The sequence below is a fragment of the Natrix helvetica genome, assembly GCF_964273705.1.
Source record: "Natrix helvetica genome assembly, chromosome: 5".
NCBI lineage: Eukaryota > Metazoa > Chordata > Lepidosauria > Squamata > Natricidae > Natrix > Natrix helvetica.
In genome coordinates this window covers 109179696-109198302 of record NC_138551.1, presented here as the reverse complement: position 1 = coordinate 109198302, position 18607 = coordinate 109179696, and positions in this window count along the sequence as shown.

Genomic DNA, 18607 nt, shown 5'->3' with positions numbered 1-18607 from the left:
CATGAAGATTCAATTGAAATGGGCCTGTAGCAATCTTCCAAATGGGCCCAAATTTGTTGGGCTGTTGCATTAGGTGAAAAAATAACCTGCAGTTCAGTTTCCATGGACATTAATAATGTTGTGCAAGCCTTAGTGTCTAAGTCTCTTATTGCAGGAGTCCATGGCTGGGCAGGATGATTAAACACCATACAATGGGTACCTTCTCTGCGAAGCAAAATCGAAATCTCACTGACCCAGGCTTTATAATTTTGTCCTGACATCTTTAATGGAGGAGCAAAAAAAGCTTGTTGAGGGATGTGCGTTTGAAAAGCTTGCTGCTGTTGCACCTGTGGTTGCTGAAATCTAACAACTGGGGCTGGTGCATGATCAGGAATAAAAGCATGGCTTGCTTGGGTGGCAGGTATCTGCCTTTGCTGCATTAAGTATTGTTGTACTCCATCTGAGAAGGCATGTGTACCACCAGTGGGTGCTGAAAATTGGGTCTGAGAAGGCATTTGTGCCTGGCAGCCTGAATATTTGAATAATCTAATGACATTTGTGAAAAAGTCTATCACAATGTCTGTAATTGCTCCTGCATTTTTGCATGCATGGCAGCTCTCTGTAATAAATTATTTCCGCCAGGAGATGGCACTGCAGTCACATCTCTTGGCTGTAATATTTCTGCCTTTGTGGCATGGGCCATTGGAGAACAAAAGAAATCATGTGATAGTTGTGATGTGTGCACATCTCTCTGTTCTGATTTGCCTATCACAATATCCACCAGGGTGTGTGTCTTAGGCTTTGGAGAAGATGGCAAGATGGCGTTTTCAGAAATTTGAAAAGCATGGGAATCTCTCTTCTCTGACTTGAGCATGGAATAAGCCCTTTTGGCTTGAAACAGCTAGTTTTCAAAGAATTCCATTTGATTATGATAGCTTTCCATATCTTGCTCAGAATTTTGAAGAGAATCATATTTTTCCTCCTGTGTGTGGGAGTGAATTTGCTCGATCGGCTGCAAACGCTTTGGTTTAGCCCCAAGCGTTTCAAAATCTCTTGGAGATATTTGGGAACATGCATAATTAGAAGGGAGATGTTCTACTAACCTCAGTTGTAGATTGACATCTCTTGGAGCAGTCCCATCTTGTTGAGATCTTTCTCCCACAGTAGGTTCTTTACCCGGGCCGGTTACATCAAGAATAGTAAATCTTTTTAAAATGCTTTCCTTTTCTTCATCGGAGAGGGAGAAAACATCTGAATATCTTGATGAGAAATCTTTCTGTTTCTTTTTCTTTCTCGGCATTGTTAGAAAGTGATTTAATTGGTCCTCAGTCAATAATTCATCCTGTCTAATTAGCCTATTACACTTATCTCTTGGAAGTAGCTAATAAAGAGAAACCATAAATTATACAACCAACCTCTGTTAGCATTTGTTAGTGGGTAGGTTCCACCCTGAATTAAGGAGGTGAGGATCTTGGCATTCCTTGGTAGCATATTTTTGAATTAGTGAAAATAAACCCGAAGCAATGTTCTAATAAAAACATTTTTAATATAAAAGAAAATAAAAATAGAAAAGTGCTAACTCAATTAACTACATTTTGGCAAGAGCTATGTGCCTGCCACCTTCTTGGCAGGCGAACAGAAGATCAGAAGAGAAAGTTAAGGAAGGAATGTGTGATGTAATGTCATGCGTACTAAATCACTTGCAGATAAGAACTGGAGCATGCGCAATAAATCTCAGCACAGCTAGCAAACCAATTAACGGAGTGACAGGGATAATGAAGTGATAGAAATGGTAGAAAATAAAAAGCAGACAAAAACGTCATTGGGTTTGACAGTGGCATAGGGAAAACTGAAGAGGGGGGTTATGCCCCAACAAAGCGAAATACAAAATATTTCACTGGGTTTGACAGTGGCTTGGGGAAAATTGAAGAGGGTGGACATGTCAAAACAAAGAAAAGAGAGAAGACAAGAATAGAGAAGTGGAACAAAAGAATTACTAGGGGAAAAAATCAGATAATTAGAAAGTGTTATATGGGAAATATAAAGTTGAGATATGTGTTTATTCCTATATATGATAATTAAACAGAGTTGCTAACTGACTGAATATGATAATGGAAAGATAATTAGATAAAGGTTAAAATATATGGAATATGGACAAATATGAAACTGTTATGTGGAGAATGCGAAGTAGAGGTATGTGATTTACTTTTATACATGATAATTAAACAGAGTTGCTAATTGACTAAATATGACAATGGAAAGACAATTGAGTATAGGTCAAAATATATGAAATATGGACACACATACAACTCTTAAGATGTTGAACAAAGTGAGGTGTGTACTGCTTGCTATTCTACATAGTAGATTAATGGAATTGCAATGAACATTGAACATTAAGGTTTGTTATTTAAAGACAATTAAGGGTAAGCTAAGTCAAGATATGGAAAAATGGAGAGGGAACATGAAACATAATTATAATGGAAAAATATTAAAATTATAAAGATAGAACTACAAATTTGGGTTGTGTAAGGATGTATAACTATATAAATATAATGATGAGAATAGCTGGGAATTGTAACCAGGTCTACATCCCAGCCAAAAATAGGCTGGGTTTTTTAAAAAAAATATAACTACTATATATGTATATTTTTTTCTTTCAAAAAAGAAGGAGGATGATATATGTTAAAATTAAATATGTATATTGAAATGGAATTATAAATACCATCAACATAAAATGGGGCTCGGTCAGTGGCTGAAATACACCAAGTAAATGAGATGAAGAGTGAGGAGTAGAAGAGAGAGGTAAGAGAAGAAGAGAGGGATAGGAGAGAGGGCAATGGGGGAAGAGGAGGAGAGAAAGAAGTAGTGGAAAGGGGGAAAAGGAGGAGAGAGGAAGGGGAAGTAGAGAAGGACAACAGAGGGAAGAAAGAGGTAGGGAGGAGGAGAGAGGGAGAAGAAAGTGATGGATAGGGTATAAGTACGGTGTATGGAGAGCAGAAGAGCCAATAATCATTTTTGGGGGTTGATGGTAAGATGAATTGATGTAAACATTTAACATTTAATATAAGGTTGGTTATGTAATACTATAGATGTCATTATTTGTTATGAAAAGGAAAAAAATTATAAAGAAAAGATATTGGAGTATATCAGTGATGGCTAACCTTTTCCAGAGTGAGTGCCCAAAGCCAGCATGTGTGCATGCGAACCCCAAAATGCAATGCATGTGTAGGGGCAGGGCACATGCTTCACGCATTCATGTGACCCCTTGCACATGCCCAGCCCCCGCACATGCTTGCGCCCCCCCCCCCCACATACACTCCGTCCCCTGTGCATATGTGTCAGAGACCCAATGACCAGCTAACTGGTGGGAGGCACATGCACGGTGGGGCTGAACTAGGGCAATGGCTCACATGCTCACAAAGAGGGCACTGCATGCCATATGTTTGCCATCAGGGGATTATATCATAGAATCATAGGGTTGAAAGTGTCCTTGGAGGTCTTCTAGTCCAACCTCCTGCCCAAGCACCCTGGAAAAGGATCTTTTAATATCTTTACACAACAAAAAATACATAACCAATGGGTGTACCTGGGAATGTAGTTAATTGCGTTGGTGACGTCCCGCCTGGATTACTGCAACGCTCTCTACATGGGGCTGCCCTTGGGATGCGCCCTGAGACTGCAGTTAGTTCAGAACGCAGCCGCGCGGGCTGTGATGGGGAGTACGAGGTACTCCCACGTAACACCTCTCCTGCGCGAGCTGCACTGGCTGCCTGTGGTTTTTCGGGTGCGTTTCAAGGTGCTGATTACCATCTTTAAAGCGCTCCATGGCACGGGACCTAGTTACTTGCGGGATCGCATCCTCCCACATACATCCCTGCGGCCAATTCGCTCACACAGAGAGGGACTTCTCCTGGTGCCGTCCACTAGGCAATGCCAACGGGCGACACCAAGGAGTAGGGCCTTCTCTGTGATGGGCCCAACCCTCTGGAATGACCTCCCCCCCGACATTAGAACCACTACTGACCTCCGCTCCTTCCGGCAAAAATTGAAGACTCACCTGTTCCGATTAGCAGGCCTGGCATAATTACAACTGTCCCTCCTGGCAAATGTATTAACTGGTTATTTTAGGGGTATTGTTTTTAACTTATTGTGTGTGTTTTAGGGGTTCAAAATCCTATATTTATATATATTGCTTTGTACAGTTCTTTTAATTCCATTTTTAACCTCCTCCATTCCAACTGTACATATTCAATTTTTATTGTATTTTGATATATTTGGCATGGACTGTACACCGCCCCGAGTCCCTTTTTGGGAGAGGGGGCGGTCTAGAAGCATGAATAATAAATAAATAAATAAATAAAATGTCAGTTCCTTTGCTACAACTTTCATTTCTCCTTTGGTTTCTCAATAAGAGTTGCATACAGCCCACATAGATGAAACGACTCAAAGAAATACTGGAGTTTTGTGAATAACAAAAAGAAAATAAGGGTGTTAATTAGAATACTGAAGCCCAATTATAGTTTCCATTCTAGCAAAGTATTCCACACACTAATTAGAGAAGACAAGCTACATGTCAGAAGGACACGTGATTCACTTCTTTGGAGCAGCATTTTGTTCCATGACTCCAAAACTAACTCTGTTTGCAAGCTCAGGTAATTTCAAGCCAGCTTGCGTGGCTTCTGTTTCCATCCCCATTAGAAAAACAGTAGATAATTTCCTTTCTTCAAATACCTCTAAGCCCCATCAAGCCAGAAGTGACATCAAGGACATTTACTCTTTCCAATAGTCCTCGCCAGAAAAAAATATATCAATTACTAGATTCCAGATAGGTTTTGGGACAGGGGAGCCATTCCCAGTTACTAAGTTCAGGAACTGGAGTTTTGTTATAATCGAACATGATGCTTGCAGAACAGGCTCAATAAAGGCACTTTTAACTATGATTTTGTAGCTAGATTGCTTAATCTACCATGCATCTCTTGAATCTGCATTCAAAACAAGGCACTTCTGTTAAATGACATGGAAAGAAATGAGTCATTTTGCTTGCTTTGAATCTCCCACCTTTAGCAACACTTTAATATTATGGGATTGGGAAAAATGTCTATCTGGTTTCTTCATATTGAGCATTATTTTATTCATTTTCATCACTGACCACAAGAGAAGCAACCTAGAACTAAGGAGAAATTTTCTGACAGTGACAGTCATTAAGCAATGGAACAGAAGTTGCCTCCAGAAGTTGTGGCTGATCCATCACTGGAGGCTTTTAAGAAGAGACTGGACAGCCATTTGTCTGAGTTTCCTGCATGAGCAGGGGGTTGGACTAGAAGACCTCCAAAGTCCTTTCCAACTCTGTATTCTATTACATCCTGCTTCTCTTGTGTTCCTCCCCTAAACTAAACTAAGTAGTGTCAAGATCTAATTCACCTCCTTAATTTGTGTAGGTCCCTTTCACAATATGAGGTGTGTTGTCAAGAAAGAATCACAATAGTCTAAATATGATGACACACAGATTCAACTGCTTTATTATTACTGCACATTGATTGTTTCCACTCTCTTTTCTAATGATGGAATTTATCTTTCTCATAGATTTCTCATTCCACATATATGGAATTCTGGGAGTTGAAGTCCATGCTACATTGATGGAGTTTTCTCTCAGAAGCATGAGGTCCTCCTCCATACATGTTGAAGGACACCAAAACATGTGTGAGATGGTTTCTTCTTCACCACATTCACATAGAGTATCTTCTGTAGAGAAGCCATTGAAGTTTGCTTTCCCTGAGTAGCAGAGGCAGTTTTGATTAATTGTGATTAATTCAACATTCAGATTTGCCTACGCAAGCTTGGCAATCCTGATCTTTGCCTCATTTTAGCAGCTTGAAAATGTGGAAAGCCTTCTTTGTGGTGTGTGGTTAAACCAGATTTGTGTGTTCCTTCGGAGACTCCCCACATATTAATCCTCTTTGTAGACTAAACGTGGAGCTCATCAGATTTAAACTAATCAGTCTTTGTCACAAGAGATCGTTTCTTCTTCATTTTGGAACTTTCCAGCATCTCCTTCTGCAATTTGAAAATTCCCTTGGCTGGTCCTTTTGTGCATGTGGGTGTGTTGATTTATGAAGATGTTTGGATTCACTACTTTATTTTGATAAGAGATCTGGAAAAATTTATCAAGCAGGATTCAAAGTCACATAGCTGAGAAGTTTAGTGACAGAGAACCTTGGGCATAAGTAGCATCATATAAGGGTACTTATGCAACTTACGATGAAGATAATAAAAGAATGTGCTACATGACAGGATGGCTATGAATTGTTTGTTTGAGGAGATGGAATGGCCAGGGTTATTTCAAAATAAGAGGCTGAGAGGATTGGAAGTAAAAGGAGAAGAAGGGCTGGCTGGGGGAACGAAAACAAACTGAAATGTGTGTCAGATCCACACATCAAATATTAAACTGTGCTCCCATTGACTTTATCTCTCAGATGGTAGAGTTGTCTTCTCCAATCGCTCACACCTTTGTATTGTATGCCCAAAAGATTCAAGCTTCAGCTTCATTATTAGTGGTTCCAGACAGCAATCTAGTTTTGCTTCATCTCATATTTGACTGTTGTTTTAGCACCACAATTCAATGGCATCCCCCCCCCTCTTTTGATCCAGCATTCCTGGCCATGTGTTACAGCTTGGGAAAACAGCAGTTTGGCCATACATGGCTTATTATCCGAATGATGCCTCTGCATTTTAATATTTTATCAAATCAAATCAAATCAAATTTTATTTGATTAGCCACACCCTCTCCAGAAGGACTCGGGGCGGCGTACAATTAAAACACATAAAAATATACAAATATAAAAAATACATAAACATATACATATGCATGTGCATGGAGGAGGTAAACAAACGAATAAAATAGCATTAAAATTCCAATTTAAAATCCCTCAATTACAATACAAAATACACAATTAAAAAACCCGTCAGGAGCGATATGATAAAGCTATGGTTGAGCCAGGCCAGCTACTTGGAAGAGGTGGGTCTTGAGCTTTACGCGGAAGGAGCGGAGGTCAGACGTGGTCCTGATATCAGGGGGGAGGTCATTCCACAGGGCTGGGCCCATCACAGAGAAGGCTCTGCTCCTAGGCGTCGCCCCCCGACACTGTCTGGTGGACGGCACCTGGAGAAGTCCCTCTCTGTGTGAGCGAATTGGTCGCAGGGATGTATGGGGCAAGATACGATCCCGCAAGTAACTAGGTCCTGAGCCATGGAGCGCTTTGAAGATCGTTATCAAAACCTTGAAACGCACCCGATAGACCACAGGAAGCCAGTGCAGCTCGCGCAGGAGAGGTGTCACATGGGAGTACCTTGTACTCCCCATAATCACCCGCGCGGCCGCATTCTGGACCAACTGAAGTCTCCGAGTGCATCTCAAGGGAAGCCCCATGTAGAGAGCATTGCAGTAGTCGAGGCGAGACATCACCAGTGCATGAGTGACTGTGCGTAAGGCATCCCGGTGCAATAGGGGGCGCAATTGGCGCACCAGGCGAACCTGGTGGAACGCCCCCCTTGCCACGGCTGTCACATGATCATCCATGGACAGCCGGGTATCCAGGAGGATGCCCAAATTGCGCGCCCGCTCCACGGGGGCTAGTTGTATGCCCCCAATGGCCAGAGATGGAAGTAACTGGTTGAACCGGGGGGCCGGAACCCACAGCCACTCCGTCTTGGAGGGGTTGAGCTTGAGTCGGTTGTCATCCATCCAGACCCGTACGGCTTCCAAGCACCGGGACATCACTTCGACGGCCTCGTTGGGGTGGTTCGGGGTGGAAATGTACAGCTGAGTATCATCAGCGTACAGATGATATCCCACCCCAAAATCACGAATGATCTCACCCAACGGCTTCATATATGTGTTGAACAGGAGCGGCGAGAGGACCGACCCCTGTGGCACCCCACAGATGAGGGGGCTTAGGGTCGACCTCTGCTCCCCTGCCAACACACGTTGCGTCCGGCCGGAAAGGTAGGAGCCAAACCACCGCAAAACGGTGCCCCGGACCCCCAACCCCTCCAGTCGGTGCAACAGGATACCATGGTCGATGGTATCAGAAGCCGCCGAGAGGTCTAATAGGACCAGGATAGAGGAACAACCCCTATCTCTGGCCCTCCAGAGATCATCCACCAACGCGACCAAGGCCGTCTCCGTGCTGTGTCCGGGGCGGAAGCCGGACTGGCGCGGGTCTAGATAATCATTTTCCTCCAGATGTCGTGGAAACTGATAAGCTACCATACTCTCTACAACCTTCGCCAAAAAGGGAAGGTTGGAGACCGGACGATAATTGGCCAGCTCCGTAGGGTCCAGAGAAGGCTTCTTGAGTAAGGGTCTCACCACCGCCTCTTTCAAGGCGGCCAGGAGAGACCCTGCACCCAGCGAAGCGTTCACTAGGCCCAGGAGCCAGTCACGTGTAACCTCCCAGGATGCCAGTACAAGCCAGGAGGGGCACGGGTCCAATAAACATGTGGTAGGTCACAGCCGTCCACGCATTCTGTCCAAATCCTCGATGTCAACCAAGTCAAACTTCACCCAGACTGGTCTCTCAAGACTCGCCATGGACGTCTCGCCAGGACCACTGAAAGGGACCCAATCCTTCCGGATTTGAGCGATTTTATCCTGCAGATATTTCCCAAATTCCTCTGCTCTACCCTGTAGAGGGGCCTCCCGCGGCCTCTGAAACAGGAGGGAGCGGGACACCCGAAACAGGGCGGCAGGGCGGTTCTCTGCGGATGCAATGAGAGCGGCACAATATTGACGTTTGGCCGCTCTCAATGCCACAAGGTACATCCTTAAGTGGGTTCGTACCTGTGTTCGGTCAAATTCGGAATGGAGGATCTCCAACGACTCTCTAGGCGTCTCTTGCGGCGCTTCATCACCCTTAGCTCCTCGGTAAACCAAGGGGCCAGGGTGGATCGTTGCCGCCGGAGAGGCCGCAAAGGCGCCACCCGGTTTAAGGCTCCGGTGGTCGCATTATTCCACGCGACCACCAGGTCTTCTACCCGGGGGCGGGTCAGGGCTACAGGAGGTGGCCCAAGCTCCATCTGGAACCTATCTGGTTCCATCAGGCACCTGGGGCGGAACCATCTGGTGTTTTCTGGTTCCGCCTCCCCGCAGCGTGGGGTAGCACCAGGGAAGTCAAGTCGGAGGAGTGAGTGATCTGACCATGACAGGGGAGTGATGGTTAAATCCCCTCCTCCCAGATCACTCAACCACTGGCCAGAGACAAAAACAAGGTCCAGGGTGTGTCCTCCCTCGTGTGTCGGGTCCTGAATCAATTGAGTCAGGTCCATGGCTGTCATGGAAGCCATGAACTCCCGAACCCCCTCGGAAGCTTCTCCCATCGATGGCAGGTTAAAATCCCCCATCACTAACAGTTTGGGGGTCTCAACCGCCACTGATGCGATCAGCTCGAGGAGTTCAGGCAGGGCTGCTGATGTATAGCGAGGAGCCAGGTATACTATCAGCAGGCCCAACTGTCTCCCAGGGCCCCATCTCACGACAAGGGACTCACACCCGGATGTCTGCGGCACAGTGGACTCCCTCGGCTCTAAGTCCTCCCGAATAATCACTGCTACCCCACCGCCCCTTCCCTGGGCCCGGGGCTGGTGAAATGCTCGGTAACCTGGAGGGCACATTTCCACGAGGGGTAAACCTCCCTCGTGGCCCAACAAGGTCTCCGTTATTCCTGCGAGGTCCGGCTCCCCCTCAAGAATTAGATCGAAAATGAGGGGGGCCTTGTTAACAACGGACCTCGCGTTGCATAACAACAGCCTCAGGCCCTGGGTCTGCAGCTCCTGACCACCTAGTACGCGGGGGTTGGTACAAACGACCTAGATCTGTCATGGTCTTCCTTTCAAGCAGCTCACATTTCTTTTTTTCTATCACCATCCTGGTGTATTTTTTTGGAGCCCAGCAAGATAAAAGCCTTACAGATTAGCAAAAAGAACTTATGTCCCTTTCAACTCAAACAGTTTTCCAGCACTGCCTTAACAGCAGGTGGGCTGCAATGAAAGTGGTGTTAAAGATGCTTTCAACTTTGAACTAAGGTTATTATATTCAATGAGATACAAAAGTGCTTTGTCATTGTCACTAGGATCACCAGTCCTGGCCCTGTTCTTATCATTCACTGGTCTGATGCTCTAACTTGCATGCCATTTATTGTAATCTCGTGACAGCCTGCTTCACCCATTTGAACCCCTGCGTGATTCCTGCTTATGCCTTGACAATTTAACCTTCCAAATAGTCTAATCCCAGCCTCTGTTTTCATTGACTCTAATATATTTTCTAGTCAGGCAATTTCCCCAGACAAAAAAGAGTTCTTTGTGAACAAGGTACCACTGCTAAAATTCCAAGATTTTCTCTCAGTATTTATACTGGAAATGGTCTATTAATATATTAAGGGAAGCCACTGCTCTTTCAAAGGTGAAAAAAAAGGAACAGAGAGACAAAGAGAGCAGAGAATCATTAATGACTCCTGCCGAGCCATTTTCAAAGCTAACAAGGAAGATAGAAGGCAATATTCAGATTATCTGAGGTGGGGGAACTGTAGTGTCCCTTAGTAAAATTAGCCAAGAGTATGTTGCAGCTACCAAAACAGTGAATATAGTTCCAGGCTCAAACAACAGTGGGCTACCATCAACATCAAGAGAAATGATAGTACCACTTTATGCCACACTACTGAGGCCACATGTGGTATAGCGCACCAGTTCTGGCCACTATAATATAAATAAAGATGCTAAGGTCCTAGAAAGAATGCAGAGAAGAGCAACAAAGCTGATAAGGAGTCTGCAGGCTAAATTATATGATGAACAGTTGAGGGAGATAGGCATGCCCAGCCTATCAGAGAGAAGGACCAGGGGTGAAATGATAGCAGTCTTCCAGTACTTGAGGGGCTCTCACAAGAGGGGGTCCACTTATTTTCCAAAGCACCCAAGTGCAGGACAAGAAGTAACAGGTGGAGGATCATTACTGAGACCCAACCTAGAACTAAGGAGACATTTCCTGACAGTGAGAACAATTAATCAGTAGGGCAACTTACCTCCAGGAGTTGTGGGTGCTCCATCACTGGAGATTTTCAAAAGTTCTCTCCTGCTTTGAACAGGGGTTTGGAGTAGAGAACCTCTGAGGTCCTTTCCAGCCCAATGATTGTAACTGACTTTCCGGGCTCAAGTCCCATGCCAGCCAAAGTGGCTGAAAATAAAATAGTGTAAAATAACCCCAAAATTCTACTGCAACCCACAGAAAGGAGTTGCATAGAACTCATGGCTAATTAATCAGGCAGGAAAAAAACTTCTATTCTGGCTTCTTTCCATATTGATTCTATGGGCTCTCCTGTGTCTTCTGTCCTGCTCGGTTTGTCACAAAAGGGAGAAGCCTCCTGACAGCATCTTTTCTTGATTGGCTCTCAGATTTCCCTGCTACTCAGCTTTGAATGGCTACACATTTGCTGGTTCTTGTTCTCCTTCTGGGCCTGTGTTTGTGTTTATGTGCTGCCATTTATCTTGAGACCTTGCTGCTTTTCACCCATTTGGTTGCTGGCAGTGCCTGGAAAACCAAAATCAGTGATTAGTGACTTGATAAAAGATTGGACAGGACCTCATTTACATCTGGATCATGAATGCTGGAAGGGATGGGTAGCCATCAATTAAATAGTCTACAATTTGCAGAGTGGATTTGTTGACGCAGGAGCATGAATTCAACTCTATAAAAATGGAATCTGTTGGAGGTACCTAAACTCATCTACCTGGTTGGATAATTCTAAAATTCTCAGAACTTCCTCCTCCTTAGCACTCCCCAGCTAGGCAAGTTGCATGAAAAAATCATTGTAGATCGATAAATGATACAGTAGATGATAGAAGAAGAGAGATAGAGATAGATAAATAGATGATAGATGATAGATGATAGATAGATAGATAGATAGATAGATAGATAGATAGATGGATGAATAGATGGATATATAGATAGATGATGGATGAAAGAGAGAGAGAGAGACAGAGAAAAAAAGAAAGAAAGAAAGAAAGAAAGAAAGAAAGAAAGAAAGAAAGAAAGAAAGAAAGAAAGAAAGAAAGAAATGGATAGATACAATTAAGTATGGCAAGAATTCAGTTTCACAGACCTTCCTCCAGATTTCATGTCTCTCCTGATTTCCTAATGTTCCTTTCAAATATGACTAGTACAAAGCTTCATCCATAGACAGTCTCCTATGATTTGCTTAGAACTGCTTGCCTGTATCATCAAATGTGACCCAGGGAAACTAAATATCAGGCTGATTTTTTTTGTCTTTGCAACAATCTTGGTCAAAATGGTCTCCACCTCTGTCACGAAATAGACACAAAAGCACAGATGATATTTTGGCAAGTTTATGACAGTTCAAATTAATAGAGCCAGTCAGATGGAGAATCTTTGCTATAAGATTACCCTGGTTGAAACATTCTTTGATTCCATTTCCCAGCATGGCTGAGGTTCTTTGACAACTCAGTTTTTCTCCATTGTTTCTTTTCAACAGCTCTCTGTGTGATAAATATTGCTTTCTTAAAGGTCACTGGTGGCTTTGTCACTCTGATGGACAAGTCCTCCAGATCCCTGAAGGAAAAACAAACATTGCAGTTTAGAATGCATGTTCATATTGATGCTTGGTTTCCTTGTTCTCCCACAGGTAAATGGGAATTGTTAAATGGCATTTGTATAAGACAATGTTGTGTTTAGATTTGATGGGCAGGAAGATAAGCTGTCTTCAGAGATCACTTCCTGTAATCTGTGCAAATAATTTCCTGGTTATGCTGGTTAAATGTCCACCAAATCTCTGGAGGCAAGTATGTTCTGTCTTCAAGCATTATATTTAAAACTTTGACCCAAAAAACCAAGTCCCTATAAAGCTTTGTAGAAATTGTTGGCCATTGTTTTCTAGTAGGGTTTCTTGAACTTCCCAGAGGGTGACCATCCAGTTGCTAAACTTGACCAACTCTACTTAATTTCCCTGGACCAACCATGATCAAGTAAGTTGCTGCTACTTTGAACAATGGTGAACATTTTGTCATTTAGGAAAATAAAACAACAACAACAACAACAACAACAACAACAACGAAAGCCCAGTTAAGTATCCATTTTTCATGGAGATTGTTTCAACAATCATGTGGTTGACTTTTTGAAGGCCATATTTAGTTTACCATTCGTCTTATTAAATATGATTGAATGAATCACATTAATTGCTCACCTCTATGTGGTAGTCTTTGAGAAGATTTCACTGTGTTTCCATTTCTTGAGCTCCATTCAATTTGCAACCACAATCTATGAGTCTCTTTATTTTTATTAGCATAGTGCTTTTTTAAAAAGAAAAAGTCTGTTATTTGAACACAAGCATTTCAAGTGTACAAAGTTATTATGGTACAAAACAGATGAAAGCAAAGTAGCCTAAGATTATTTTTAAAAACAAAACAAACAAACTTTCATGAGGAGGAGGTGCTTCTCCTCCTTGCTCAAGAAAGTAAAGACTCTCAAAAGGAACCTTGGATTGAAAAGAAGTGATAGCAGGACAAAGGAAAGCAGACTCTGAGGTTTCTTCAAACAATACAGTTAGGATAAAGGAATTACAAACCCCTCCCTTCGGTCAGATGTGGATTCAGCCAATCCTCAGGTGTGGCAATGTTATTGTAATGGCTTTCCTGAGACCATTCTCAGGGTCATCCTCTGCTGGCTTTCGGAGTGATACAACCCATATAGTCCTCCCTCCCCATACATTCCCCCAAAGGTGAGAAAATCTCAGGAGAGCTGGGTGCCTGGAATCTATATAAATAAAAATGTAATGTTTGTTTGTTCAAAATCTCAAATCTCCGAAAGTTCTTCACTGATTGCTTTGAAATTTTGACACAATGTTGCATTCGAATATGTGCATGTTTGTATATACGTATAGTATATAGATGTCACACTTGTGATAGGTAAAAACATGCTTTTCTCCGCTCTCCGCCTTTGCTGTCTGAGGCGGGGTGGCGCCTGCGCCATCCCTCAGCCACCTGCCCCCGACCTTAAGTCAGCCAGCCCCTGCCTAGCCCAGCACAGCTCCAGAGGAGGAGGCAGAGCATCTTCTCAGCCCGGCTGGCCGCACGGGCTCTCCACCACCCCCTCACAGCGAGCCAGCTACGGCCTCGCCAAGGCGGCTCTGATGGGGGGACGGCGGCGGTCTCAGCCTGAGCGCAGTGGGGCAGGGGCACCCGCTTGGTGCCCCATGAGGCAGCGGCTGCAGCAGCAGCTCTGGCGGGGGCTACCTCGCGTCCTTCATCCTCCTCATCATCCTGCTCCTCAGGGGATGCCGACCGCCTCCTCTCGCCGCCACTGCTGAGGGAAACTGGGTCGGGGGTGGCAGCCACCTTTTCCTCCTCTCCTCCTCTCCTCCTCTCCTCCTCAGCATGGTTGGGCCGGCGCTTGAGAGAGGTGTCGTCATCATCAGTGGCAGCGTCAGGCCTTCCGCCGACCACAATGCAGCAGCAGCCACAGCAGTCTGACTCAGCGGTGGAGGCATGGGAGAGGAAGAAGATGGCACAGCCTGCAATGCTGCGTCGGTGGGCCAGCAGCAGCAGCAGCAACAGCAGCAGCAGCAGCAGCAGCAGCACTAATTTGGAGGACGTCCCGCTCAACCTTCTGGCCCAGCCGACACCGCCTCCCCTGGCCTCCGATGCCGCCTCCATCTCGGTCTCCTCCTGCTCTCCTGGGGCATCTTGGCGCTCTCCTGGCGCTGCTCTCGCAGGAGGAGGAGGCGTCGGGGGTCCGGCAGGTGCCCAGTTGAAGAAGAAGAGCGTCTTCCAGATCACCAGCATGACCCCAGCACAGATCTCAGCCAGCCTCAGCTCCAACAACAGCATCGCCGAAGACATGGAGAGCTACAATGACCTGGACAAATTGCACACTGAGGATTTCTCCTCCTCCGAGATCCTGGACATCTCGCTCTCCTGGGCCACCAACTTGAGAGAGCCCGAGCGCAGCTCCTCTGAGGAGATGCTCAACAACTTCCATGAGGCTGACAGCCTGACGCCATCTCCCTCAACCAGCCTCACCCAGCCCAGCAGCCCCAAGGCCTGACCAACAGCAACACGCACCCGCCGCCCCACTATGCCCACGAGAGACACCCTCAGCCTCCCTCCCACGCTGGGGTCTGGAGGGGCCCCATCCAGCCCATTGTTCTGGAGGCTGCCCGTCGCAGGGAGCTTGGAGGGCGCCAGGCCGGCGCCTGCGGGAGCATCCTCCATGGCAGCTCTTGCAGGGGCCACTGTGGCTCACTTCCATGCCTCTGCCGGGGGAGCCATGGCCGGTGCAGTGAGTGGCAGGGCCCGCCAGGTGGGCAAGACCCTCACGAGCCTTGCCGCTGCTGGTAACGGCATGGCCCTGCCTGGAGGGAACCACCCTGGGAATGTTTCTTTCTTCGTATGCTTTTGGTAAATCCCTTCTGGGAGAGGGGCGGTCTAGAAATCAAATAAAAGTTAAAAAGTTAAAGTTAAAGTTAAATGTGCCCAGTCCAACGTCTTTCCAGCAATTGAAAATTGTTTCTCACATGGACAATTATATGTTGCATGTTCTAGAGTCGGCAAACCAGACAATCTCTATATCTGCACAGACAATGGAACAACAAAAAAGATTGTATACCCACAACTATTGTGAAATTAAACATATTAGAAACTTGTGCTTTCTCTTTTCTTTCTTTTCCATTTAACCAGACTGGGCCACAGCAATGCGTGGCTGGGTACAGCTAGTAAGGTTATAAAACAAAAGGTTGCAGTTGGTAAGGGGTGAGTAAGAAAGCAATAAATTAGCTAATACTGTACATCTAGGGCCCCACTTTCCTCAGATGAATGGCAGGATCACACTAGGGACCTGACAGAAATTTGTCCAGATTTGAACTGGGTGAGAGAGAGGGGAACAAATCAGAAATTTTACAGTTACACCTTTTCTATGTTACAAATTTTAATGATGCATTGCGAGGAAACTATTTTTTTTATTGGAACCAGAGCAAGCATAATCTTAAGGCACTTCCATGCTAAAATTATTTTGATAAAAGATATTTAATTTTTTTCTACATGAATTCGAAATAGTATAATTCATTTAATAGGAAGTGTTTTTTATTTAAGTGTTTTAGAAAGTAAGTATGATACAAATTTAAAGAAAAAAGAATGTAAAGAAACATCAAACAAAAGTGACAACCATATAGGAAGGAAAGGAAAGAAGAAAGGGAAAAGATGAAAAAGAAAAATGTGATATAAAGGAGTAGCTTCTCGGTTTCTTTATATCCAATTATAACGAGATTTATATTTTATATTTCATATTTAAAATATCTCTCTCTCTCTCTCTCTCTGAGGTTATATCATATGTAACAGTGACATGCGGTGAGGTTTATGGCTGGTGAGGCACTGACACAGTGCTGAGTTTCAAATATTTTTAGACTTGTGGACTTCAACTCCCAGAATTCCACAGCCAGGCATGCTCAGTTCCAATTTAAAGCGACAGCATTTGTTTTTCTACTTTGCTCCTTCTTTCTTTTTCTTTTTCTTCTCCTCCCCCTCCTTCCTCCCCCTCTCTCAAACACACACACACACACACACACACACAAAAGTTGGATTGGACTATCTCTCCTACCCCTTCCCTCTCTCACTCACTCTCAAACAACCCCCCCCCCACACACAAAAGTTGGATTGGATATCTTTTCCAGTGGCTTGAAAGCTCCTCTGCCATCCCCCCCCCCCATTCCCCTGCTGCCTTTCCCAAACACCTCCACCATTGCAAATGCAGCCTGCTGTCTGGGTGGGAAATGCCTGGAACACAATAAAGCTCACCCACCACCTCCTGCTGGCAGGCTGGGGTGAGAGGAGAGGCAGAGAAGCCGGAGGGGAGCCGAGCCTTCCAAAAGAAAGAGGCTGGGGGGAAGTGTGTGTACTACAGCATGGCTCTTTGCCTGGCTTCCTGCCTCCTCCTCAGTGCTCACTTGTGCTCTCCCTCCCCAAGTGTAGTTTGATTGCAGGTGGAGCCACGTTGCCTTTTCAAACTTGTAATCAGTGAAGCTGGGCTAGATTTTTATATAGTTTTATCCAGCTGTGTGTGTGAGAGAGAGAAATGAATGGGGGCCTGGGGAGGAAGTCACTACACTTGGGGAGGGAGAGCACCAGTGAGGTTAAGCAGAGTCATCCACGGTGAGGCAGCAACTAGCTCAGCTTTTTCCTTTTACTTTTTTTTTCATGATGAGAGTGGTGAGGCTGTGCCTCACTTGCCTCACCTGACTGCACGTCACTGATATGTAAGGTCCTCCCTCTACTCCCCATTCAAGAAAGTGGGGACTCTTGAGACAGCAGCAGTTCAAAAGGAACCTTTTATTGAAAAGAAGTGATTGCAAGGCAAAAGCGAAGCAGGCTCTGAGGTCCCCTTGGGCAATTCCATTAATTTCAATTCAATTTCAATTTATTAGCGCTTATAGACCGCCCCCTCTCCCGAAAGGGACTCGGGGCGGTGTACAGTCCATGTCAAAGAACAAAATTAAAACAATTAAAATTACTACATGGAAAATATATATATACAAATATAAAATGGATAGATGCATAAGAGGAGGATAAAAGATGTGCAGGACTGTATTGCTAATAAATAATTAAAATAAACAGACATTAAGATCCCAATACCCAATAAAATTAAGACTAGAATAATACCCTTAAAAACCAGTAAAATATAAATGCCAGGAGATAGGCGTTGAAATTATGCCAGGCCAGCCAGTCGAAACAGGTGAGTCTTTAGTTTCTGCCGGAAGGAGCGGAAGTCGGTGGTGGTTCTGATGTCGGGGGGGAGGTCATTCCAGAGGGTTGGGCCCATCACAGAGAAGGCCCTACTCCTTGGCATCGCCCTCTGGCATTGCTTAGGATAAAGGAGTTGGGAGTCCTTCCCCTCAGTCCGATGTTGAATGAGCCAATCCACAGGTGCGAAGTTGTTGCGAAGATGTTCATCCTGGGAAGGAGAGAAGGGATGGCGCTTCTCTCCAGAGGCTTCAGAACGGAGACCAAAGAGATTACACGCTCCCCCTTTACACTCTCCCCAAGGTAAATCAAAGCACAGGGCAAGTAGGGGTCAGAACTAGAGTTATAAACTAAGGGGTGGCGGGTTATGGAGGAAACAGGAACTGGGTAACAAGTGAATAAATGATCCAGGCCCCCATCCCCACAGAAATGGAAGTGTCACAATGGGGATCCGACACCATGGCTTCCTTCTTTCCATATTCTCTACTTTCTAGTCATCATACCCATAAATCACAAGTCCATTGATTTTTGTTTTCAGCAAAAAGTCCATAAAGGGTTTCCAGTTGGTAACAAATGTAGTTTTTGGTTGTCTTCGTCTAACGACCACAACTGAGCTCAAAATTTCTGCTACTAAGTATGACATTTTTTAACTGCCTCAACATGACTTTTCCTGCCACAGTTGTTAAGTAAATCACTTCAGTTAGTAATAAGGTTGTTAAGCAAATCAGTCTTCCCCTTTGACTTTGCTGATCAGAAGGTCACAAAAGGGGATCACATAACCCCAAGCATCTGGATTTTGATCGTGTGACCAGGGGGATGCTGCAAGGGTCATAAA